The sequence below is a fragment of the Pleurodeles waltl genome, chromosome 5, assembly GCF_031143425.1.
Source record: "Pleurodeles waltl isolate 20211129_DDA chromosome 5, aPleWal1.hap1.20221129, whole genome shotgun sequence".
Lineage (NCBI taxonomy): Eukaryota > Metazoa > Chordata > Amphibia > Caudata > Salamandridae > Pleurodeles > Pleurodeles waltl.
The window spans coordinates 890,665,947-890,692,262 of record NC_090444.1 but is presented as its reverse complement, the minus strand read 5'-3'; the positions used below and the strand labels follow the sequence as shown (position 1 = coordinate 890,692,262).

At 46.4% G+C, this 26,316-nt stretch overlaps 1 protein-coding gene across 5 annotated transcripts in view; it reads right to left on the bottom strand.

Moving 5' to 3' along the window:
* LOC138296130 (PHD finger protein 7-like) overlaps positions 1 to 26,316 on the bottom strand; it is a 1,092,052-nt gene that overhangs the window by 215,421 nt on the left and 850,315 nt on the right. The window lies entirely within an intron of this gene.

Below are 26,316 nucleotides of genomic sequence, written 5' to 3'. Positions count from 1 at the left end.
ACTGTACTCTAGAGACCTGGACTTTAAGTGGAGCGGGTCCCTCCAGGTCGCAGACCCGCCAGTAATTAAAAACTAACATTGAAATGGGTTCCTATCGGGACCTGTATTCATTACCTCGACTTAAGAGACAAAGAAACTGGCCGACCTCTGTTGTACAAACCATTAAGGTGATCAATGTCAGCAGCTTCCGTTCACATTTCATGTTTCACCTAATCCTGAATTGTGTTTGCTTTTTCCTGTAGGTTTGTTTCTACTAATCACCTCTAGGTGTCTCTGTGCGGCTTGGGGAGTCGGACGGTGTTGATAACGGGCCACAACTGAGTGCTCTGGAGTTGGGCTGAAGGCAGCTCCAGTTTCTCACGGTGCCTCTCAGTGGGTCAGAAAGGTTTTAAGAGTGCAAGCTCATCAGCTCCCTGGTCCTTCTGCAGATCAGACAGAGCAATGGTCACTTGTGCCTGTTTTGATTCTATGCGAAAGTATTTGAAGGAGGCACACACCTAGCAAAAGATGGAGATGGTATAAGAAAATGCAGAACACACAAATGAGTGGGTGCACTGCATGCGCAGGGGTATGGTGAAGTGACAGAGAAGGAAGGCATGCAGGAGAGACTGAAAAGAGGGTGCTAGAAAGGAGGAATAAGCTATGCAGATGGAGGATTTCTGAAAAATTTGGGGAGAAAAAGGGTGTAACTGTCTAACTAGCTCAGCCCCGACAGTTGATTATTTTCTGCTTTTTCACATCCTCTTCAGCTTAAGTGGCTCACATCACAATGCTCCTGTTTTTAAGTCGTATCATTTGCAGAAGCAGTCTCTTGTTTTGGGACAGACTTCCGGTGCATGCTGTGTGATTGGATTGGTTCATAGTCCCTTCACAGCCACCTGGTTTGTATGCAGAGTAAGGATGCACTGATCCTGCAGGAGACGTTGGATTTTTTCATTGTCATGGCAGTAAATGGTGAGTACAGGGTTTCTGCCAGGAGGCGTGGTGATATGCACCCCTCCTTAGAGGGAGGTAAAGAGGAACTCCACAATGAGATTCTCAGGGTTACACGAGAGTGCAGGGTTAACTTGTAAAATAACGAGGGCCAGCAAACATGCCAAAAGACCTGTCAGATGGCTTTATTTCGAAGGGGACGAGGGAAAGAACAAAAAAAAAAAAAAAAAAAAAAAAAAACACTTACCTTTCGCCGATGCCCCCCCCCCTGCCGCCTTGCTCATCGCTCCTCTTCTTGTGGTGTCCCAGCATTCACTGTGACACCAGCACAGACTCACCAGCACTCCTGCCGCTGCTTTCATACTAAACCTAGCATGAAAGCAGTGCCAGAATTGGTCTGAGTTGCTCAGACCGCCACTCAGACACAGCCCTGGGGTCTGTACAGTTTCTCCAGCCTGGCTGTTAAACCCAGCCAGGCTGGAGAAACCTAAGTGCACATGTGTGTTCGGCAGGCCTAAGGTTGTGGGCCAAACACATATGCGCACTTAGGTGCACTCTCCTGCCTCCCGTGGCCCAGGACCCCTCATCCCCCCGTACTGTTGGCTGAGCCAGCAGATGAAAAATGAAACAACAGTGGAACTATAATTTCATTTTTTATCTCCTGGCTTTTGGCAAGGGGTGCAACGCTGCTCTGCCATTGTGGAGCAGCTGGCCCAAAGAGCTACTCCGAAGCACGCGGATGTCGCTATTAAATGTCAGCAAGGTGAACACAAAGTCTGCATAGCCTGGAAACCACGCCATGCTTCTTTAAAAGACTACTAGACAATCTCTGCCACTTTATCTCACTTTTGCAAGTTCCTGCTTTCTGCTTGTGTGAATGTTTTTCCGTCTTTGTCTTCTTCCATTCCCATTTGAGAGTGCTTCTCTCTCTTGCATTAGGGAAATGTCTGATAAGGAAAAATAAGCGCTGGCCCCCTGGCTCAAAATAAGCACTGTAAGGATATCTCCCCATCTTAACTACTTAAGTGGTGCCAGTAACCACTGACAAGGCGAAAGCACATTTTAGCAGTACCAGACAATCTGCTTCTGCCCGATTCGATTGTTAAGGTCCAAGGAAGAAGCACCAAACATATGAGACAGTAGACCCTCTAAGGACTAAACCCACTTCTGTCCTGGGAACTCTGCTTTACTGCTGAAGCTGATCCCAACCCTGCCTAACACATAGGTCCTAAGTCACCGCTATACTGTAGTATTGAGCCAGTTTCTACAGATCATGGTGATGCCCTTGCATCAAGAGGTCGAACAAGTCTTGTTTGCTGGGCACAGGTCAAAGGACCAAGAGTCAATTTGCCCGGGCAACTGTAGAGGTTTGCCCTGGGGAGTAGACCCTACCCTCCTTGTCTTGCTGGTCTACCACAGTTCCAGCCTCTGGCAGGTCCATCTCCTCACTTCGTTTCTACTATATGGTTTGATCCAGATCCCTTGCTTTGCAGGGTACTGAGAGGGTCATGACCACCTGATTTGCACGCAAAGAGACATGCTACAAAAAATAATTCCAGGAGGTCAGCCTCTCCTTTTATTTGCACACATCACTGGCCCTGGACACCTCTTAAAACAGAAGGCCCCCAGAAGGTACCAGCATTTTTCTATAACCACAGGTGTCTTGATGGGAGGTTGGCATGACACCAGAGGTGCACCTGACCCAGGTATATGTGACCATAAGCCTAGTGAAGATCCTGTAGGCAAAGAACTAAGAGTAGCTCTGACTCCCTTGACTTCACACTGCTTGTCTCAAACTGGCTTTTACATACAAATACACTGCTCGAGGCTCCACCAGCTCACTCAAGCATGAGGAATGTTTTATGGATCTATGCATCAGGCCACATCCTCCGAAGAGTCCATTTTTGCTTAGATATGGACACTGACCTTAAAACTGATCTAGACATTAGTACAGAAGACCGCAAAGATCTTTATCTGACCAGGCATTTCCATTTGGTTATGTCAATGGTGGTCTCGATCGGAGATTGGGCCTCATTTAAAGCTTGACCAACTATATCCTTATATTTAGAGATCGCTGCTGGTCTGGCAGAGTTTTCTGCGGCTTCAAAAAGTCACCACCACAGTCTCACAGGTACTAAAGGTTTGCCGACCAGCTGCCATGTTTAAAGCATCCTCTCAGAAAATGTACACTTTTACTAAAACTAAACTCCTAAAGTGGGAGTTTGTTTTTGCAAAACAAAATACTATGGTCCCTGACGTCCTGGGAGTTTTCTCAAATGATGTGGTGGGAAATTTATGTTTTTTCTGTTCAAAACAACAAGGTTTTTCGTGGCAGTCCTGAAGAGAAAAAAGAAAAGACTGTCTTATCTAAATAGGAATGACAATGTGAGATATTTGCACTGAGGGCCACAAGAGCTTTGGGCCCTGGTGTGAGTTTTTTGCCAGCGGAGCCTGTGGGGGTGTTGGGCTTGGCTATTTCTGTCACCCACCAAAGTTTTTGCTTTCACCCACCTGATTTCTGAACCTGCTAACAAGTGCTTGTGTTCTCCCCTTAAAACATGGTAGAATTGGCTTATCCCCAACTGGCATATTTAATTTACTCGTAAGTGCCTGCTAAAGTGGTATTACATGCACCTAAGGCCTGTAAAGTGAATGCTGTTAGTAGGTTTGCAGCACTAATTGTGACACCTACTGAAGTGGCCCTTTAAACATGCACCAGGCCTGCAGTTGCAGTCTGTGTGTGCAGTTTTAAACTGCCATTTCGACCTGACAAAACCTTTTTGTCAAGCCCAAACCTTCCTTTCTAACACATATAAGTCACCCCTAGGGTAAGCCCTGGACAGCCCAGAGTGTAGGGTATTTAAAAACATTGGACATACACTTTATGACTGCGAATGGTCCAGTCTATGCTAAAATTGTGTATCTCACACTGCCTGCCAATGCAACGTTCTGCCAACCTGACTGGACCGCAACCTGACTCGACAGCTTGCTTTTATAGGACCAGCAAAGAGCCATCACTCCACATGATTATTTTGTACATATTTTTTATTTGCATTTTAATCAAACACAATAGATCACAGTGGGGCATTGCAGACAGGCAGAATGCAAACAAATGAAGTTTACAATGCAGTAGGGGGACCAGAAATATAGCATCTAGCATATCAACGATATAAGCCCACAAAAGGGAGATCATACGGAGTTGGCTGGGTGGTTTTGGAGCAGAAGGCAGATCACATGCATGGTGGTGATGCCTGAGATCATCATTCCATCTCAGCAATCCAGGCACGCACTTACCCATACCTGCATCCATAACCATCCGAAAGCTCGGGGCAGTCCCACCCTCACACTCAAAACTACTCAAGGAGAATCCCCAGGGTTGGACCATTCCCTGCCAGGGAGGGAGCTCCCCAGAGGGGCGCGTCTTCCATAATTCTCCCACCAGGTTCCAACCCGGGGCAAGCCAACAGTACAGTATCTCTGGTGGGCAGAATCAGCACTTTCCATACTCTCCGAGGGGCATATTTATACTTGTTTTGCGCCGAATTTGTGTAATTTTTTGTACGCAAATTCGGTGCAAAACTAACTCCATATTTACACTTTGGCGCTAGGTCAGTCTAGCACCAAATTTTTGGGAGTTAGTCATTTTTTGGACTTGGAAACATACTTTTTTGTCAAAGAGATGCAAAGTAGGTGTTCCCGTGCAAAAAATTACTCAATGGCCTTTGCGCCATACTTATCCCCTCGTGCTAAAATCACGCATTTGGGGGGGGGGGGGATCAAATAATGGTGCAAAGCTTGCTTTGCACCATTATTTAATGCCTGGGTCAGGGCAGGCGTTAGGGGACCTGTGGGCCTTTTCCATGGTGGAACAACATGGAATAAGCCCACAAGTACCCTCCCCAGCCCCCAGTGACACCCACACCAGAGGGACAGCAGAGGATGGGGGACCCCATCCCAGGTAAGTATTTTTTAGTTTTAAAGTGCCATTGGGGGCCCTGAAGTGGGTCCCCCTACATGGCACTGGGTGCAATGGCCATGCCCAGGGGACCCTGGTCCCCTGTGCTGGCCATTGGGGTGGTGGGCATGACTCCTGTCTTTTCTAAGACAGGAGTCATGTGGTATGGATGGGTTTGCGTCAGAAAATGACGCTAGTTAGAGTCATTTTCTTTATACTCTAACCTGCTTAACATCATTTTTTGGTGCAAAACCCCCTTCTTCCATACCGCCAGCCCCACCCGGCTAATGTCTTTTTTTTTTTTTTTTTTTACATTAGCCTACCCTTTGCACCGGTTTGCACCATTCCATAAATATGGTGCCCGTCTGGTGCTCAGAAATGGTGCAAGCGGGTGCTAAACTTTTTGATGCAAAACTGCGTTGGTGCAGTTTTGCACCAAAAAGTATAAATCCGGGCCCTAATCTCTTCCCTTCAAATTGCCTCCCTTTCGCATTCTGTCCCTTTTACCAAAAACCTAATCTATACACATTAGTGCCACGAGACAATTTTCAGCTAATTGTCAGCTGTCTGCAGACGTGAACCAATGCCATGTCCTTAAATCTATCCAATACCTTTTGAGCCGCACCATGCTTGCACAGGCCCAGCAGACACCCTTGGAGGATGAGCTCTAAGTCCCGATCAGTAGCTCGGCAAACCACCTAGAGGACAGCGGTCCAGCAGCATTGGCCAGGACCACATCAGGTGGGTAAAAACCTGCATCGTCCACACAGCATCTAGGACAGCCCGATGCTGCGCTGGGGAAGATGGCAAGAATTTGACAGGGTGAGGTAAGTCCTGTGTAGATAGTAGAACTAAATAAGCTTGAAGCAAGCATTCCTAGACACCCTGGGGGTGAGTTCCGGTGCCCCCCTTCAAGCTGAATCAGACAACGGCGTCACCAAGTCCTCCTCCCAGTGGCAACAGATGCATCAGGTCCAAATGTGCCCTCTTCAGCAGAGCCTTGTATTGCTTCATGACCACTTTCGCTTGTCCTATGACGAGACCGCGGCCTTGCCATTCACATTTCTCATGCACAAAAGCTCCATGGAGCAAAAAGTGCCCCACTGAGAAGTCATATGTCCTCTGTAGCTCCAAGGAAGGGACAAACCAAGACCCCCACAAGTAAATCACCCAGTACAGTGATCCTCGCCGCCATCCATCTATAGAACCCGAACATCCCTCCGGTCACTCCCAATGCAAGGCAGCCAACAACGGGAGCTTGCACATATATGAAAATTTACTGCGCATCCTCTGCAGTGCCTTTTTCCCAAACAAAACATGCCTTTCTAACCAATACATTCATATTCTGTATCATGCAAGGTGGGCATGGGTTTCATAAAAATGCTAGTCAATAGGTCTTTGAGGGCAAACCACACTCAGGAGGGCACACGCCGTCCCACATCGTAGACCTACAGGGAGCCACCCTGTAGCTGTGCCGGCAACTGGTAAAGTAAAAAATTGGGCGCAGCCAGTCCACCATCCACTACTGGCAAGCACAGCCTCTGGAGCACCAGAATAACGTCAGAAGGATACCGTCCAATTCTCAAAAGAACTTCCGTGGTAATGCTACTGGGAGAGCCGCACATAAATAGAGAAGTTAAGGCAGCGTTACCATTTTAAAAATAGCCACCCGGCCGCCTACTGACAGCGGTAGTGGGGTCCAAAAGGCCAATGAGCACCTTAGGGCAGCAATAGAGCAGCAGAAACGGTGCTTGTGCTGCAGGTCCACTATGTCGTAAATGGCTACCCCCAAATACCAAACAGTGCTCGATTTCCACAGCAGCATCAGGTAGTTGGGATAGAACTCCACCCCTCGTCGTCACCTCGGAGGGAGTAGACACAGGACATGTCAAATGCCTTCTGGATAGCCAGGGAGATGGCTAATGAATTCAGCAGTAGTTGCTCCCGCTGGTCCAAAGCCAAAAGCAACTGACGAATGCTGGGCATGGTGCTTGGCATAGGAATAAAACCAGTTTGGTCAGGGTTTACCAGGGAGCACAAGTGGGGGCAGCAGACAGGTTGCCAGGACTTTTCACAGGATCTTAAAGTGGGTTTTGAGCACTGAGAGGGGTGATATGTATCAAGAAGAAGTGTGTCCTTACCCTTCTTAGGCAGGCACGCAAGGAAGGAAGAAGCACTTCCCTTATCTGGAAATCATTAAAGAAGGCCACAAGCCTTGAAAAAAGGTCTGTGGCGTACATATCGTAGAACTCTATGGGCAGGCCATTTAACCCAGGGACCTTCCGCCTCGCCACCTCCTTAATTGCACGCAGCACTTGCTGCTCTGTAATATTCGTACCCACGTGATACGCTACTGCGGATTCAAGGGTTACTTTGGGGGAATCCGCAATATATTCCAACATACCTACCTCACTACCCCCATTCTTCGCGAAGTACAGATCTTGATAGTGATGGAGGCATGCCGCGTTGATCCCCTCCTGAGTAAAGATATCCTGTCCAGAAGCATCTCCCAACAGGAGAATAGTATGCCCTGACCCTCACTCAGCAAGAGCAATGCAAGCACCCCGCTTGATTTGTCTCTCTGTGTGTATCCTGGCTAAATAGGCTCTATAATCAAATTGCTGTAAACATTCAACCAGGGCAAACAGTTTCTCTCTCTCATCCAGAGTGTGCTCCCAACCCTCTGGGGTCCTCAGCAGTTCGCGGGGAAGACCATTGAGCTCCGCTTCCACTGAATATCAGTGTGCAACTGGATGCGCACTCTTACATTGTTAGAGATGCAATATCCACAAATTATTACTTTCATTGCCTCCCATTCCATTCCCACCGAAGAGGCAGAGTCTGCATTATTCAGCCAATATTGTACGACATGTTTCTCCAACGAAGCCCAGCGCCAATTGGGGACATTCAGCCTATATGCGAACCACTGGAAGGAGCACATAATAAGGGAGTGATCGGTATATGTTCTTGTTAAATACTCGGCCCCAAGCACCCTACTGTATGTCGTCTTGCAGCTAAGATTCTATCATGCAGGGCCTCCAAGTCATGTAATCCAGAGTGATAGGAATACATCAGGGCCTCCAGGTTCCGCACTCTCAAGATCGCACAGTGAATTCCAGGTACAGGCGGCTTTCAGTAACCTACACGCAAGCGCAGCACTCAAGGGTAGATGCGATCTATCCAAGCCAGGGTCCATTACAAAATTAAAGTCTCCCTCCATGATCCTCAAAAAGGGGATAGTCAAAGAGAAGCGAGGGTCCAAGCTAGTCAGAAAGGCAGACTGGTCCATATTTGGTGCATAAACATTCAGCAGGCGAACAACTCTACAGCCCAAGTGACCCAGCACCAATATATACCGACCATCTAGGTCAATAACTGCCCTATGTAAATGAAAGGGCACCCTGAGTCTAATCCAAATGAGGTCATCCTGTGAAAAAGCAGAATAAGTAGTGACATATAACTGTCCTCTCCAGCGCCTATGGTGGGCCCATCCCGCAAGTTCTGTAAGGTGAGTTTCCTGCAGGAATTCAATGTGCACCCCCATGCACTTCAAGTAAGTCAATACACCGTAATGTTTAGAGGGGGTGGAGAGGCCCTGCACCTTTCATGTGATCAATTTAATATGGGCTGGCATCTTGACCATTCTAGCTAAGAACTTATAAGGCTCCTCTCGCAGACCCCTCCAGATGATTTGGTCCACCCTCACCAGTCACAGCCACACACAGCTCACAGAGAAAACAAAACAATACAAAAGAACAAAAAACAGAACTGTACAACAAATTCCCAACACCCTCGAGGACTCTGACATAAAAACATCCTGTCCAAACAACAAAGAACACATGGCCCACTAAAGAGCCAACTAAATCCCAAAAGTGACCTACTAGTTCCATAACGGAGTGGTATAATAGGGAGAGTAGCGCTGCCAGCCAAAGGAGAAGGGGCAAACGGAAAGGCAATCCAGTATAGTGGGACACGTTGTGCTAGCACCCCCTCTTGTTCAGCTCCCTCCAGCCCACACAAATAAGAAAAGGGAAACTGGAGAAATAAAAAATATTATAAAAGAAGCAGCCACCACACCACCACTGCTCAGTCAGGACTACAGCAAGATTCATAGGTATTGCCATCCAGTCAATCATCAAACAAGATCGTCAGCCGTGCCTGCGATGGCCTCCGGAAGTAAGACTCAGCACAAAAGAGTCCTCAGAGTCCGAAACAGAGCTGCAATGGGCTGGGATGCTCACCATGGGGAGCCCACATCAGTTACCAGAGAGGCAGCAGTCTCCACCGCCAAGGTCTGTTCCAGAGCCACCTACGACTTACCGAGCCGATATGCTCCCCTACGCTGAGACTGCCTCTGCTGCAGACATGGCGGCCCCTGCGGCCCCAGTAGTTCTGGTCTCACAGTACCCTTGTTGTATAACCCAAGCCAATCACATGTCGCAGCCGACTCCGTAAAGAAGTGCACTTGATCCTCTGCTTGATCTCTCAGTTGGGCCAGAAACAGTAAAGAGTATAGCAAATTCAAGTTGCCCAGCTTCTTAATTACAGGGAACAACATCCTCTGGGTCTGGACCTGGAGGGTGAAATCAGGATATTAAGAAACATTGACACTGTCCACCACAAATAGACCATGAACCTGGCTCATGGAATCAGATGGTTGTCTACGTCAAGAAAGTGCAGCAGGTCGGCAACCACTGCTGAGATGGGGTCTCAGTGCGAGGCAGGTGTGCCAGTAACCAATGAGCCCTCTCTAAGGCACAGATTGTAGATAAGCCCTCCAGGGCTACCACCTCCTGTGGCCAACCTTCCAGGAAAGCCAACAAAGAATCGCCTTAGCTCCGGAAGTGCTACAATTCAGACATTATTACGGTAGGCCTGTCCTTCCTGATCATCAGGTCAAGTGCCACGTTTGGGCCTCCAACGCTGTAAGACGTGATCAGTAGACTGAACAGCTGGTTCCAAGGACAGCATAGTGCCTTCCAGACCACTGACTCTCTCAGACATTTTCTGGAAGTCCTCTTGGATAAGACCAAGTTCCTCAAGTCAATCTTACCCTCCACTCGTTCCCTAGAAGCATCAATCGCGGCCAGGAATTTCTTAAGTCAGCTGTCAATATTTGATGTGTCACCCTGGTTGATCACCTCCTGGGAGGCGCTCGTGGACGCATCCTCCTTTTTTCCGCTGTGTGTGCCTCATGACAGCCTCAATTGTGGAGGAAGGAGCGCCGTCGCAGGGCACCGAGAGAAACAGCAGTCAAGTACCACTGCCCAACAGTGGCGCTACTGCAGTGTAATTTACTTTTGGCATCCCAGCAGCAGTCAGGAAGAAAGCCAGGCAACTGCAGCACTGTCCAAGGGTGACAGGCTGTGATAAATAGCCTTGTCCAACATGAGAGGATCAAAGAGGCTGAGAAATGGTCCCTGGAGGCCCACACACAAAATCCACACAATTAGGACCCCCCCAGCAGAGCACATCCTTGAACAAAATGCTCTCCTGAACAGCACCTTACTTGAGAATCGATATCCCTTCAGCCCTCGCTATTCCATCTGGGCCTCCACCTTGTCTGCAGAGGGTTGATCGCCTGATATAGTTCCATTGTCACTCAGAGCGGTGGTCTGGTCCTCAGTAAAGCTTGTCTCCTCAGGGGACAATGGCAAGCAACACTCTTCCAGGCCCCTGGGGCACAGTGCTGCCGCTGCAAGGCTGTGTCAGGCGGCTTCACGACCCCATCAGCAATGCAGTGTTGCCATCTTGAGCAGGGCCAAAAGCCACCGATGGTTATCTCACCGCTGTTCTCTGGCCCCACCAGGCCGTCCGGAGGGCACCCTGGGGATCTGCCGGGACCATGAATGTCTTTAGGCACACCAGGGAGAGGAGTGGTGTATTTGTGGCGGCTGTGGGTGGACTGGGGTTTGCAGTAGAGTAGCGAGGAGCTTGTGCCATCTGCATCCTCAGGTCATGGCAGCTAACTCCACCCTCCAGCCATCTAGCCACATTTGCCAAATTTGGGAATTCCCTGAAAGACAAAATGTCTCTCTGTGCCTCTACTTTTTTCCAACGCACCCTCTTGCCCACTGCATGTTTCTATCAAGCTCATCGAACAATCCATGACGCATGTTCATCATATAGACTCCATCATGGGTACTGCTTTATGGAGTTTGCCTGGTGTCCAGGGCCAATCATGCAATAACATTTTCATTTTAGCTGTGTCTACCATGTAACCCTGCCATGTAAGCCCTTGCTGTCTGCCAAGTACATATTTCCTTTTTTTCTCCTCTCAACAAATGATCAGCAAGCTTACTCTTTATCAGAGTAAAGTTTGCTATGAGACACACACAACTTAGGATGTGACACGTCTAGATCGGATGGGAAGTGTTTGAGGTTTTTAAATAAGAATGCCATCTCCTTGGCATGTGCTGCTGAATGTGGACATATATGAGAACATAAAAGATTGTATTGCTCAACTCTATTCCTCCTCGTTTGTAAAATAAACGGAAACACATTTTTTATATAAAAAGAGTAACGTTTGTGAACTATTACAGCATATACCTTCTAAATGAATCCTTCGTATTATGCTACTTTGCTGTCAGGTTGTTAAAAACTGAGCTTTAAAATAGATTTCCCTCTCCCCATCCTATGCTCTGCAAGCAGTGCGTCAATTGTGTATTCCTCTGGGCTTGGTTCCCAGGTATATCAAATCTTCTAACTGTTTGAAATTCTTAAATCTCCCCTCAGTACCCAGCTATTTAATTCTGGTAATGCTTTTGGTTTCCCACTCCCCCATTAAAAGAGTTTGAATCTGATTTTAACCACACTATTCTCCTAATTCGCTGCCCAGTGGCCTGAAGCAAAATTATGCCCCCCTCCTCCCGCCGAACAAGATGAGGGGTGCACCTGTGTCTCCCATACCTCAGAGATATTCATTGACCTCGGCTTGATTAGGGGCCCATGAATAGTTAGGGGGTCCTGAAGCAGTGGGGCTCCCCTGCAGCGTTTGTGTTATGCCCGTCCCTTTGAACGTTTGGGTTCATCCTCAACAGCTCATGCATTCTATCTTAAATGTTATTCAAGATAGGATATGTCCTATTCACACGTGATGCCTATCATATTTTGCATGCAAATTCTTAAACAGCAGATCTCTATTTTAACTGAATTTTGGTGTCTTCTGTCCCTAATGAGAACTGCAGCATACTGTCCTAAATGGTGCTCCAGAAAGTACAATTCAACATTTGAGAGGCACTACTTGCCACAACTTGGATCCAGACATATCTCTTAATTCCTACATTAATTATCTTAAGTGTCCTTGCAGGTACCAATCTCATTTTGCTTCTTTCATTGTGATATTTTCAGCTTGTGTTAATTCTGTATTTTTAGACACCATCTTATCCCACAATGGGAGCATGGGATCTCACCATATTCATCAACACTCGGTTACATCATATACCCACGTATTTCATGTTGCATGCTATTTACTTGAATCCTCTGAAAGTGCCTCCTGCTCTAGTTTTTTTGTTCTTTAGATGTTGCACCTCAGACCACCCAATTAACCCCTTAACTTTCGGCCTTTTCCCCCCGGGGCTGAGCCCTTTTTTGGCTATTTGAGGTAGTACATGCTTAGAGCTTTATACCTTTTTTCCACATAAGGTATCCACGCCAAATTTGCATCCTTTTTATTTCCAACATCCTGAGGATTCTAAAGGTACCCAGAGTTTATGAGTTGCCCTAGACGGGACTGAGAAAATAGGCAAAATACACCTATTTTGGGGGACAAATAAGAGAAAAAGTGCTTTGGATAAATATGTCTGTTTTCTTTCCTAAAAATGGCACCAAGAAATGGTTTGCTCTGCTAAACTCACCATCTTCCCAACATTCATGAACATGCAGAGCTGAATAAAAACAAAACTAATTTTGTATCGCAATTTTGGCATTTTTCAAAGAAGTAGCCCATTTTTCCGATTTTTGTGCTCTCAGCCCACTTCTAGGTTGTGGTGCAAACTAGTCTGGAACCATCAGGTGATCCAGGAAAGCTATAGATTGCTGACAAGTAGAAAAAAAATTCCAAATTCAGCAATGGGTCATATGTGTAGATCCCTTAAGGTTTTCTCATAGAAACCAACTGCTGAAATAAAGAAATATTGAAATTGAGTAGGGAAAAAAAACGCCATTTGTGATGTTTTTATCTGTAACATTTTGTCACGATGGTAGATTTATAAATGCATTATACCATTAAGTTCACTAGACCCTGCAGTTTGTGGGGATATATAGGGTTTGTAGGTTCTCCAAGAACCCAAGGCACCCAGAGCCAGCAGCTGAGCTGCACCATTTAATGCCTTTTTATTGTGAAACGAGTCTAGACCAAATCATAAGGAGAATTATGTTGAGTGAAAAATGGGCATCAAGAAAACCTATATACTTCTGAAATGGGTATAAGATGTGGAGTTTAGGAGCACTAGCTATTTGTAGAACTCTGAATATGTGGTTACTCATGCTGGCATAGGTTTTAGAGGGTATTTTTCAAAATGTCTGCTTCCTTGGACACTGGCTTACATCTGAAGGCGCAAATGCAGTAAAATGCAGTTGGTAATAACAGATGTTCTACTAATCTATGCTCTTACGTGTCTTCTGATATAAATGGCACCTCACTTGTGTGGGTAGGGCTAGTGATAGGAAATGGGCCAAAATACAACATGGACGAATCACATTTTTCCACTCAGAACTGGCCTGTTTTTTCCAATGTGGGTAGCTATGGATTTTGGGCCCTATCTCAGCTGGCACATAGGGAAAACTAGCAAACCTGTATATTTTTTTTAATTAGACACCCAAATGTAGCGTGACTTGTGTGAGTCTCATCAGTTTATTTTACCCAGAATCCCTTGCAAACCTCAAACATTGACTAAAAACACATTTTCTCACATTTCTGTGATAGAAAGTTCAAGAATCTGCAGACAGCACGAATTTACTTCTACTCAGCATTCCCCCAAGTCTCCCAGGTAGCTGTGGTTTTAGGGCCCTAGATCTACCAGCAACTAAGGAAACCTAACAAACCTGCATATTTTTTTTAACTAGACACCTGGGGGAGTTCAAAGTAGTGTGCCCCGTGTAGATCCTACAACGCTGTCTTGCTCACAATGCCCAGCAAACCTGAAATCATGCATTTTCTTACATTTCTGCGATGGTAACTTCCGGAAGCCACCCCCTCCTTTATTGGCTCCAGAGGTCTGGGCTCCCGCCTTTGTTCTATGCACTTGGGCTGGCCCATTTCTGGTACAGACTAATAGCAGATTGATTGGTGCAGTTTCTTCATCCCCACCCCTTTCCTTGCCAGGAGCAAAGTGAAGCACTGTTAATTGCTCCCTTTGGGTGGGGAGGCCTTTGTTCCTGCTGCTGTGGAGAGAAATGTAATTAACTTGCTACAGCAGGGTGACAAAACACCTGGGCTCTGATCAATCCTGGATGACCTATAAGCTGTACAGACATCTTCTTGGATCTCTCATATTTGGGTTTGGCATAAAGATTCCACCCCAGTTTGATACGTCACTGGTCTCTGTAGGCCAAAGGGAAGCAAAACTGCACTCTAAGGCAGTCTTCCCCATAAGAGTATAATGGAATGTCACTGCAGACAAAACTGTAAACCACACTGACTTTCCCTATGAGTTTACACTTACTTTATGATGCCTACCCCAGGTCAATATCAAATCCTGCAGTTTGTTCTACGCAAATCTGCCTTTGTGCAGTCACAGGGCTGTGCACAGGAGGAGTCTCCCACATGCAATCCTAATACATGTGCACACATGTGAGCACACATTTTTATGTGTAACCATTGCATCACAGCAGCCTTATATTAAAAGGCGGACACTGGGAGTAAACATCCACCATTTACAGTGAGTTTACATAGATGAGTCACCAGTGGTGAGGCTCACCCACAGTAAAAAAGGTCACATATCAGGTGTCAAAAAGCAAACAAATCTGGGCAAGTTTGTGCACATATTAAAAGCTACAAGAATAACGTTGAGTCATTTTGGATAGCAGAATTCTCCCTCTACAAGAAAAGATGACAAGAAGAAAGGTCATTTGCCCTATCTTTACTGCCTGTTGTATCCTGTGCAACCAATGGTGAAAGTCTGAGGAGGCAGTGGAGGTAGGCAAGGTGAAACATAATTCTCTGCCCAATACAAGATTTTGTAATCTCAGCTGTGGAGCAATAATAGGGCAATAGGATAGCAGCTTTGTTTTAGCTGCTGACTTCCTGAGTGCCTGCCATGATGTATAAACAAGATCGCTTACTAAAATCAAAACCAGAAATTACGAAACTGTGATTTGTCTATGCCTGGACAAACCACTAGGTCAGAGGGCTACTGTAAGGAAATGCCTCCTTGGCATGGTTACCCCCTGACTTTTTGCCTTTGCTGATGCTAAGTTTTGATTTGAAAGTGTGCTGAGGCCTGCTAACCAGGCCCCAGCACCAGTGTTCTTTCCCTAACCTGTACTTTTGTTTTCACAATTGGCACACCCTGGCATCCAGGTAAGTCCCTTGTAACTGGTACCCCTGGTACCAAGGGCCCTGATGCCAGGGAAGGTCTCTAAGGGTTGCAGCATGACTTATGCCACCCTGGGGACCCCTCACTCAGCACAGACACACTGCTTGCCAGCTTGTGTGTGCTGGTGAGGACAAAACGAGTAAGTCGACATGGCACTCCCCTCAGGGTGCCATGCCAACCTCACACTGCCTATGCAGTATAGATAAGTCACCCCTCTAGCAGGCCTTACAGCCCTAAGGCAGGGTGCACTATACAATAGGTGAGGGCACCAGTGCATGAGCACTGTGCCCCTACAGTGTCTAAGCAAAACCTTAGACATTGTAAGTGCAGGGTAGCCATAAGAGTATATGGTCTGGGAGTCTGTCAAACACGAACTCCACAGCACCATAATGGCTACACTGAAAACTGGGAAGTTTGGTATCAAACTTCTCAGCACAATAAATGCACACTGATGCCAGTGTACATTTTATTGTAACATACACCCCAGAGGGCACCTTAGAGGTGCCCCCTGAAACCTTAACCAACTACCCGTGTAGGCTGCCTGGTTTTAGCAGCCTGTCACACTCGAGACATGATGCTGGCCACATGGGGAGAGTGCCTTTGTCACTCTGTGGCTAGTAACAAAGCCTGTACTGAGTGGAGATGCTTATCACCTCCCCCTTGCAGGACTGTAACACCTGGCGGTGAGCCTCAAAGGCTCATCCCCTTTGTTACAGCACCACAGGGCACTCCAGCTAGTGGAGTTGCCCGCCCCCTCCGGCCACGGCCCCACTTTTGGCAGCAAGGCCGGAGGAGATAATGAGAAAAACAAGGAGGAGTCACTGGCCAGTCAGGACAGCCCCTAAGGTGTCCTGAGCTGAGGTGACTCTGACTTTTAGAAATCCTCCATCTTGCAGATGGAGGATTCCCCCAATAGGGATAGGAATGTGACCCCCTCCCCTTGGGAGGAGGCACAAAGAGGGTGTACCCACCCTCAGGGCTAGTAGCCATTGGCTACTAACCCCCCAAACCTAAACACGCCCTTAAATTTTGTATTTAAGGGCTCCCCTGAACCTAGGAACTCAGATTCCTGCAACCTAAGAAGAGGACTGCTAAGCTGAAAAACCCTGCAGAGAAGACGGAGACACCAACTGCTTTGGCCCAGGCCCTACCGGCCTGTCTCCCCACTTCTAAAGACACTGCTCCAGCGACGCTCACCCCAGGGACCAGCGACCTCTGAATCCTCAGAGGACTGCCCTGCTCTAGAAGGACCAAGAAACTCCTGAGGACAGCGGCTCTGTTCACCCAAGACTGCAACTTTGTTTCCAAAGGAGCAACTTTAAAACAACTGCGTTTCCCGCCGGAAGCGTGAGACTTGCTACTCTGCACCAGACGCCCCCGGCTCGACTTGTGGAGAAACAACACTTCAGGGAGGACTCCCCGGTGACTACGAGACCGTGAGTAGCCAGAGTTGCCCCCCCTGAGCCCCCACAGCGACGCCTGCAGAGGGAATCCCAAGGCTCCCCCTGACCGTGACTGCCTGACTCCCAGATCCAGACGCCTGGAAAAGACACTGCACCCGCAGCCCCCAGGACCTGAAAGATCGGAACTCCAGTGCAGGAGTGACCCCCAGGAGGCCCTCTCCCTTGCCCAGGTGGTGGCTACCCCGAGGAGCCCCCCCCTTGCCTGCCTGCATCGCTGAAGAGACCCCTTGGTCTCCCATTGATTTCAATGACAAACCTGATGCGTGTTTGCCCACTGCACCCGGCCGTCCCCATGCTGCTGAGGGTGTACTTTCTGTGCTAACTTGTGTCCCCCCCGGTGCCCTACAAAACCCCCCTGGTCTGCCCTCCGAAGACGCGGGTACTTACCTGCTGGCAGACTGGAACCGGGGCACCCCCTTCTCCATTGAAGCCTATGTGTTTTGGGCACCACTTTGACCTCTGCACCTGACCGGCCCTGAGCTGCTGGTGTGGTAACTTTGGGGTTGCCCTGAACCCCCAACGGTGGGCTACCTTGGACCCAAACTTGAACCCCGTAGGTGGTTTACCTACCTACAAAAACTAACAACTACTTACCTCCCCCAGGAACTGTTGAAAATTGCACTGTCTAGTTTTGAAATAGCTATATGTGATTTATTTGAAAAGTATATATGCTATTGTGATTATTCAAAGTTCCTAAAGTACTTACCTGCAATACCTTTCATTTGAAGTATTACATGTAAAATTTGAACCTGTGGTTCTTAAAATAAACTAAGAAAATATATTTTTCTATACAAAAACCTATTGACCTGGAATTGTCTTTGAGTGTGTGTTCCTCATTTATTGCTTGTGTATGTACAACAAATGATTAACACTACTCCTTTGATAAGCCTACTGCTCGACCACACTACCACAAAATAGAGCATAAGTATTATCTCTTTTTGCCACTATCTTACCTCTAAGGGGAACCCTTGGACTCTGTGCATACTATTCCTTACTTTGAAATAGTGCATACAGAGCCAACTTCTTACAGCTACCAAAGGACGAAACGTGTTGTTTGGTAACAACAACAATCTTTATTAACATAAATATGCCATAATCCAACAAATTAACTAACACAGTAATATATGCGATAATAAATATGCAACCATTAAAAACTTTAAAAACAAACAGAAGCACTTGCTTTCTTTGAATCACCTGTTTCCATAATTCACACTACATCGCCAGCCCCTATAAAATGGCAGTGGAAAAAAAAAGAGAAAAAGCGAAGGATTTTGTTAGTTAGATAACAATCTATGGGACAAAAGACAAATACTTAGTGCAAAGGAAATGCCAGCATTGTAGAACATTGGGCTGGGGCTGTGAAATATTTTCTTGTGACTGTCCAGGCAGATTGGGTATGAGTGGATATTGCCATGTAGATCGTTGGATTATCCGTTCTATTGCAAGGTGCAAGTGCTGTATTAGAATTTGCAATTCAGAACTGCTTGAACAGTGGTACAAGCCATTTAGAGCAAAGATGCTTCACTTTTGTGTAAACAGCATAAAATGTATTAACGTCTCCCGCCCTACAAACTTACAATTATAGCGATCAGTACCAAAACAATTAGCAGCAAACTTGGACCGATACACTCTGGTAGGTAAAATCCCCAAGCGAAATTTAGGAAAATAAAATACGGTGTGCATCATGGACAATTTCATGTATTTTTCAATGCCTGTTTTACTAGCAAATAACTAGCTGTCAGTCATGAGGAACAGGCCTTTCCAATACGTTATGTCAGTTTCCAGCTCCTGAAATTGTCTTTTACAAAACCAACAGTGGTACCATCTATAAAAGCTGGATTTAACCAAAGATGACAGAGTCCACGTTCATTCAGATACCTTTTAACATAGCCCAGCCAACGATTATACCTAAGATTACGTGGGGTCAGTGTTTCCATAACGACTCTAAGATATGCAAATGCATTTAAATGTAGCCAGTACAACACTGGTGGCTAGGGTGATAGTATCTGAAATAGGCGACAAACCCAATTCCAGATATTGAGGAAGACGTTGCATGCCAAGATGTAAGTTTAAAAAGGATCACAACAATTAGTTTTCTCTTTTTTGTTAAAACAATAATATTGATAAAAATCAATGTCAAAACCGATGTCAATGTATGGCATAACATGTGTACGCATAACAATGAACTCGCATCACTGTTGTCGAATCCATCCGGTGTGACCTCCCCATCAACCCTGAGTCAGAAATACGTGGTCAGGCAAGCTCTGCGACCTAGACCTGAAGCAACTGATAGACAGATCACACACGTAACCCGTAGACAAACGTGCAAACAGAAAAAACCCAGATCAATCCCTCAGATGGGCAGCGACACCACAATTGTCCTACGAGATTGCCCCCCAATAAAACACATTTGGCCAGAGGGGTGCACATTCCAAAAATACCATAAAAGGTAGATGCAACATGAAGTTAGTAACACTCAGCCAATCAGGACACAGCACACAAAAAACACGCAGTGATCACGCGCTCCCCAAGCCGGATATCTGGACATGATACTTACTGGCCTGCATTATGTTCACGCAAGGTCGATCCCCACCTGCACACTTTATCAGATGGTCAGATTTATGGCTCTGACTAGACCCGGGTTCCTTTCTCCAAAGAATGCATTGAACTGTTTTATGACGCTTCGAGAAATGTATACAATGGTAATGGTGCTCGGAACCAAGGTACTTTGAGACAGTCAACAGACCACAACTCTTTCCTGCTCTCGCGGCTGCTGCATTTAAATAAACCAACTGATCCTGTTTTACCAAATACCTCTCGTCTTTCATTTTTCAAGGTAAATCCACATTCGAGCAACATTTGCAATCGCTTGCAGTCACTATAACTCCATAATTAAGCATTGTATATTGCTGCTACTACCACTGTTTGTCTATAAACTTGTAGAATGATGGTCAGGGCACAGCAACAAATTCTGTGTTTAACCCACAGGATAGTGTTTGCTTTGCACTGCAAGGTATTGGTTGCAATATGTTTACACCAGTTCAATTTATTATTGAAGCAGCTACCCAGGTACACATAGCCCTTCACGGTTTCAAGGACCTGGCCCACCATCCTTGCAGATTTGGAGCACCTTTCATGAAAGTGAGGAGAGAATATAGATTTCAGTGAGGGCTAGGGCAAAAGCATGTGTCCACCATGTGTCGAACATTTTAGAAATTTAGCTGGGCATGGGTTTCAAGAAGAGATGGTAACTAATACATTTTAATTTTTGGGAAACCCTCACCTATCAATGGAGAAAAATCTCCTAAGATTGTTTTGAGGAATGGGAACTCTTCCATGATCAAGGTTTCCTCACTGGGACAGTTTGTATTCGTTTTACAAGTGTTTGAGAGTTTAAGGTTTTTAGCTTGAAAACGTCCAATAAATTGTCGCAAATTTCTTGAAAGGGGCGGCCCGCTCCTAATATGCACCTTCCCAATGCCCTACACCAATTCAGGCCATCAGACTCGATGGGTGGGGCTGCTAACCTGTTACCATTGTTCAGTGAACTGAGTAACCCAATGACAGCATCACCACAATGGCACATCTGGGTTGCCTGCCTTTACAACTACTTAAAGGCAGAAAACAGACTAACTGTGAAGCTAAGAGGTCTTTGCTTCCTCATTACACAGAAGCAGAAATCGTCTGACTTTTAAAACACCTGCCCAACTCCGATGGTGATGGTGACTACCACAGACCCATCAAAGCCCTAAAGATGTATTTCACCCCCCAAATGAACCCTGGCTCTGAGCATTTTAAATTACAACTCGCTCAACAACGGAAAGGAGATTCCATGGATATCCTCTATGTCAAGCTATGGGAACTTGCAAGCACTTTCACAGATGATGATCCCCACAAGGAAGTAAGAACGCAATTAATCCAGGGTTGCAGGCCTGCCACTCTCAAGCAACATATTATCTGAAAGCCAGGCATGTTGCTCAATGGGATTCTCACTCTTACCTGCTCCATGAACTGTCCAATCACCAAGCTGTTTGTCTTCTGCAAGATAGTTGTCAAAGACAAAGCAAGTTTCACTGGACCGATCAAGACGAAAGATGTGTCTGCTGTCGTAAGAGGTCAAAATCAACACACACTGTCCACTAAACACTGATTTGCTCTTCAGAAAAGGATTGTTAGTAATGTGGGATCCCCGTGCACTACTTCCAAGAGTGCCCAGAGAGGGGAAAACATACTCAATGTGTGAACACCCCAATCATTTTGTGAGGGTTTGCAGAGGAGGCCGCTGTATGCAGGCGCACTGAACAAGGGGTACACCACATTGTCATGATGCACGACCAGATGCCACGGTCACTACATAGGATCTCCAGGACACGCAGAATAGTGAAGAAGAAGGTGAAGATGATGAAATATTTATGATCTTGTGCATGAGCGGCAGACAAGAGAAACATGACAAACTACAACCAATGTGTTTAGTCCTCGTATCAGGGACGCCAATAATGACAATAATAGACACAGGAGCGTCGGTCAATAGCATTAGTAAAAGACACTTTCATAAACTGAATCCCTGGCTAGAGCTGCAACCCGCCAGAATGAAAATAATATGACAGAGCTGCTCTGCTCCCATTGGAAGGCATGTTTTAAAGCTCTGTCTCTCACAATGCTAAGACCTGCAATGCCAGGGCCTTTGTTGCCTTCGGTGGGATGAACACACTGCTCAGCTGCTCCGCAGCAGAAGAGTTGAAACTCATCTAATTTGCAACAGCCATCCAATCAATGAGTATGACTGAAGTCCTAGAAAAGTTCTGGCATTTCTTTAAAGAACTCGGGCGGTTGCAAGCACCTCCAGTGTCACTACACGTGGACACAACTGTCAAATTAGTTGCCCTATGACATCACTGAAACCCTTTCATACTTTGTCCACCTCTGGAGAATAAAATGCAGAAGCTTGAAGATGTGCTGGTTATTGAGAAAGAATCCGGCCTAACACCCTTTGTTTCCCCCGTGATAGTCACCAGTAAGCCCGAACAACCAGAGAGCATCAGGATTTGGAATGACATGCGACTACCAAACAAAGCAATAAAAAAAGAGACCAGCACATTACTTCAATTACAGATGACCTTGTTAAAGATCTCAACGGAGCCCACTGGTTTTAAAAACTAGACCTAAAAGCCGGATATCATTACCTTGAGGTTAGTGAGAATCCTGCTACATAACAACTTTCCCCACCCATTTTGGCATTTCCTTAGCAGCAAAAAGTCCTTCAAAACCCAATCGAGAAGCCCTGACAGGACTATTGGGTGTCATAAAGTCAGTAAAAACATCCTAATCGAGACCACCAGAAGATACTGAAAGAGGCTCTGCAGAGAATAGCAGACATGAGATGTCTAACCCTTAATTAAAACAAAATGCAGATTTCTGCAAGGGGAGGTAGAATTTTATGCACATATCTTCCCTAGAGAGGGGATGAAAGTTGACCCTGCAAAAGGGGAAGACATCAGAGATGCTGCACCTTCACATTTGCCATAGGAAGGTCAAAGATTCCTAGACCAAGCCATCTCCAACCTGGAAACTCTAGCTGGCCCATTACAAGAGCTGACTGCAACAACAACCCCCTGGACTTGGGGCAAGACAGAAGAAGAACCATTTCTTTGCATCACAAAAGCCCTGCTACACAACAGTATCATGGTATACTTTGACCCAGCCATCGTCGATCTAAGCTTCATTGGGGTTGGTGCTGTACTCAACCAGCTTACATGGATGGATGAGTGGAGGCCAACTGCCTTCACCAACAGGGAGCTAACCAGCATGGATAGGAGCTATGCACACTGAAAAACAGGCATTCACCATTAAATGGCCTGCACCCATTTTCACCTCTACCTATATGGAAAATCTTTTAAAGTCATGACTGATCACAAACCCCTGATCCCACTAATTGAAGGGGAAATGCCTCACCTGCTATTGCAAACAGAAAAGTAGGTCCTCAAACTACAAAAGTACCAACTCATGTTTGGCTACAAACCAGGATGTACTTACCCAACTAACTATTTATCATGGCATCAGTGGGTTGGTATACTTGACAGTGCAGATGCAGCCTTTAAAGCAGAAGGAAACAGAATGGATCACCATTGATAAATGTCCAAAAAACGTGGGGCTCAGCAAAACTGCAAATGCCACAAGAAAAGACCCCTGCCCCCATCGGTCAAGCACAGCAGCACAATTAAACAAATTGAAAGACGTCCTATGAAACGTTAGCAGCTTTGACGAAGACAGCAAAAAAGAGCTGACAGCGCTATGGCATGTGTGAGATGTAATCAGCAACACTGAGGACAGTGTGCTCCACCAGGGTCAGTTGTTAGTTATTACCCAGGCTCTCAGGCATCATATCATACAGCTTGCACATGGAGGGCACCAGGGTGTAAACAAAGTGAAGGACCGAACTGGTGAGAAACTGTGGTTTCCCACTGTGACCGCTTGTGGTGACTAGTTGGTGGCCAGATGTCACTGGTGCCAAGTCTACGGCATGCCTGACATCTCCGTGTCCATCTTCAACGAAGACACCAGTGAAGGTTGGCAGCCAGACCTCAACATGGATTTCGTACCATTATCAGAAGGATGCCACATGTTGGTGTTGCCAGGCACCTACTTAAAGTTTCCAGTCATTGAGGAACTCCCTGGTACCAATTTCGAACAAACACAAAACCAACTGGAAAAGATCTTTGTAATAGTCAGGATTGCTAAATGCACTGAGACAGACAATGCCCCACCATTCCAAGGAATTGAGTTTAGGGGTTACAAGGTGTCACTAAGAATCGCACATCACCAGATTACCCAGGTGACCTCAAGCCAATTGCGAAGCTGAGTGACTGATGAAAAGTCTAAATAAAGCCACATTGGCACAGAGCAGAGGGAAGATGTAGACGTGGCACCCCATAGGTTTCTTGAGCCTACTGCCAAATACCACACACAGTACCACTCGTTGATCGCCAGCTGATGTAGTGCTTGGATGTTCCATGCAGGATGTTATCTCCAATGTGAGATTCTGGACCCTGATGCTGATAGAAACCTAAGCGAGGCAAAAGTGGCAGACACCCTACAATACCCAAACCAGTTGGGAGTGACACTCCTGTGAGTCAGACATCGCCAATGGTGACTGGGTTCTTGTAAGCAATAGGCAGAACCATTCCCATTGGAGAGACACCCCTGGGTAGTGATGAGGAGGCAAAGGGCCCTGATAACCACGTCAAGAGGGAGTGATCAAGTCACCAGGATTATGTCCACCTTTAAGAAGTGGTGAGGAGACCGTCCGGGCACAATAATCATCCCTGCTCAGACACTGCTGACGATGAGGGTGTGGGAGGCAGAAATTGTTAGGGCACCCTAGGTTTAGCACACTCTGATCCACGTAAGCGAGAGACTGATGGAAACTCTGTTCCTGCGAAAAGGGAAGCAACACAGGGGGATTCTGCTGTGGTCCCTAGAGGACATTTAAGTCTGCTGAAACCGCATATTTAACGACTTCGGAAGCTGAAAGACTACGTCTATTAAGTGGTTAACTTGTGTGTTAAGCACAGTGTTAATGCAGTTTGAGATGTTAAAGGTATTTCTTGACCTACCTTAGAGGCAGACAACTTTGGACGCAAAAGAAACTTAGAGATGAATGTAGTGTGTAAGGTGACTCAAGCAATGACGCAACATGCATTGCACAAGCCTGCACCGTGACGCCGAGCACCGCGTCAACGGAATTAATAGAGAATGGAGTGAATTAGTGCACAGGTGCCTCAGGCCCCTTCTCTCAAAGCCTGCAGACGTCACCTCCTTCACTGGCCACTCTACACCATGCCACAAGAAGCTTAGCAAGTGTTATGTGCCATAACAGAATCCTTGTTTTAATGCAGTCCTACAAAGAGGTTCATTGATTGAACACATGTCCGGTTGTATAGTAGAAATGATTTTTCCTGACCTCATTAGAATTTTTGTTCATAAGTAAGTGTGAGGCTGGTACTTAAAAAAACAGAAAGAGGTGGATGACAAGCAAAATGTTGGCAAAGGATTGATGGTGAGATGGACTGTGGAAAGTTTAGAGGAAATATTTGTCTTTGAGTTTATAAGTCTACTCTCTCCATAGGTTTGTTGAGAGTTGTAATCTTTTTGTTTAAAATTGTTGATGTTGGGCTTGATAGTAAAGAAAGGGGGGAAATACTATTGGCTTCTATTTCTTTATTAGAAGCTAGACTTTCTTGGGACCGTGGCTAATGCCTGGGAAGAGGGCCACCTAGCCTCTTTGCTCTGCTGCGCCTGCTTTAATTAAGGGCTGTTCCTACCTCTTGGAGGGGTTGCACCACACCTACAGGGAAGCTGCCAGACCCTTGACTGTGCAGGGCATCTGAAGCGATGTTTGCTTCACTCTGATAAGCTCGCAAAGTACCAAGACACCAATCCAGCCCCTCTCCACATGGTCCCCAGACGCAATGAGCCTGATCGAAAGATGACTGCCGCTGGGACACAAACTCGTCGATAAAGTGGGCTAATGTTGCTCACACCACTCTGGAAGCCCCAGAGACTCATTGAAACTCCTTGACCGGCCCCCAGCTGCTGCTCTAAAGTAGGTGCCTCAATTTCCCTTTTCTCTGCTGTTTGTGAATACCACCTCCATGGTGCTGTTTCAGAAGCCATGCCTGACCCCAAAATGGCCATCATTGGCACTCATATCACCTTCTAGAAGGTTCCCACTTTCTTGGGACTCTCCAGCTGTGTGACCGTTACCATAGCTCTTCCTACATAACGCTCATACCTACTGGGACACCTATAGTGGTGGTAAGCCTGTCTGCAGTGGTGATTTAAGGGAACCTGGCACAATAGACCCTCCCTCCTCCTCCCGAGACCCAAAATCCTCACATAACTCCCTTATTTTGTGATTGCTTCTCTTGCGGGATGGTACCATCCAGCAGTGTCCAGACGAGATGCGATCACTCACCGTGCAAATCTCCAGGGTGCAGCCATTGATCATAACACACTGCATAACCAAATGCAGCCATTGGTCATAGCAAAATATTGAGTCTTCTGCTCACGTCAGTTCTAAACCTTCAAACGCCTTCAAACCATTTTAGCATGGCTGATCTCAGAGCAGAAGATTCTAAGGAGTTGAGGGGAGGCCCAAAAGACACTAAACCTGCACACAAGAGATCCAAACCAGACCCCCTTGGCCCATGACTCTCCAATCAAACCGAAAATGGACTCAAACGCATCTTTGAATTTTATTGTGCTGAAATTCGACATACTCAATGTCCTTGCACAATCCATGGAAGACCACCACAGAATCTAGGCAGATTGATCTCACCTCTATAAAACAGGAGATTCTCATCTAAGTTACTGGCAACCACTACCATGAGGCTAGCCCGATTACAAGGGAACCTTACAGACTTAAAAG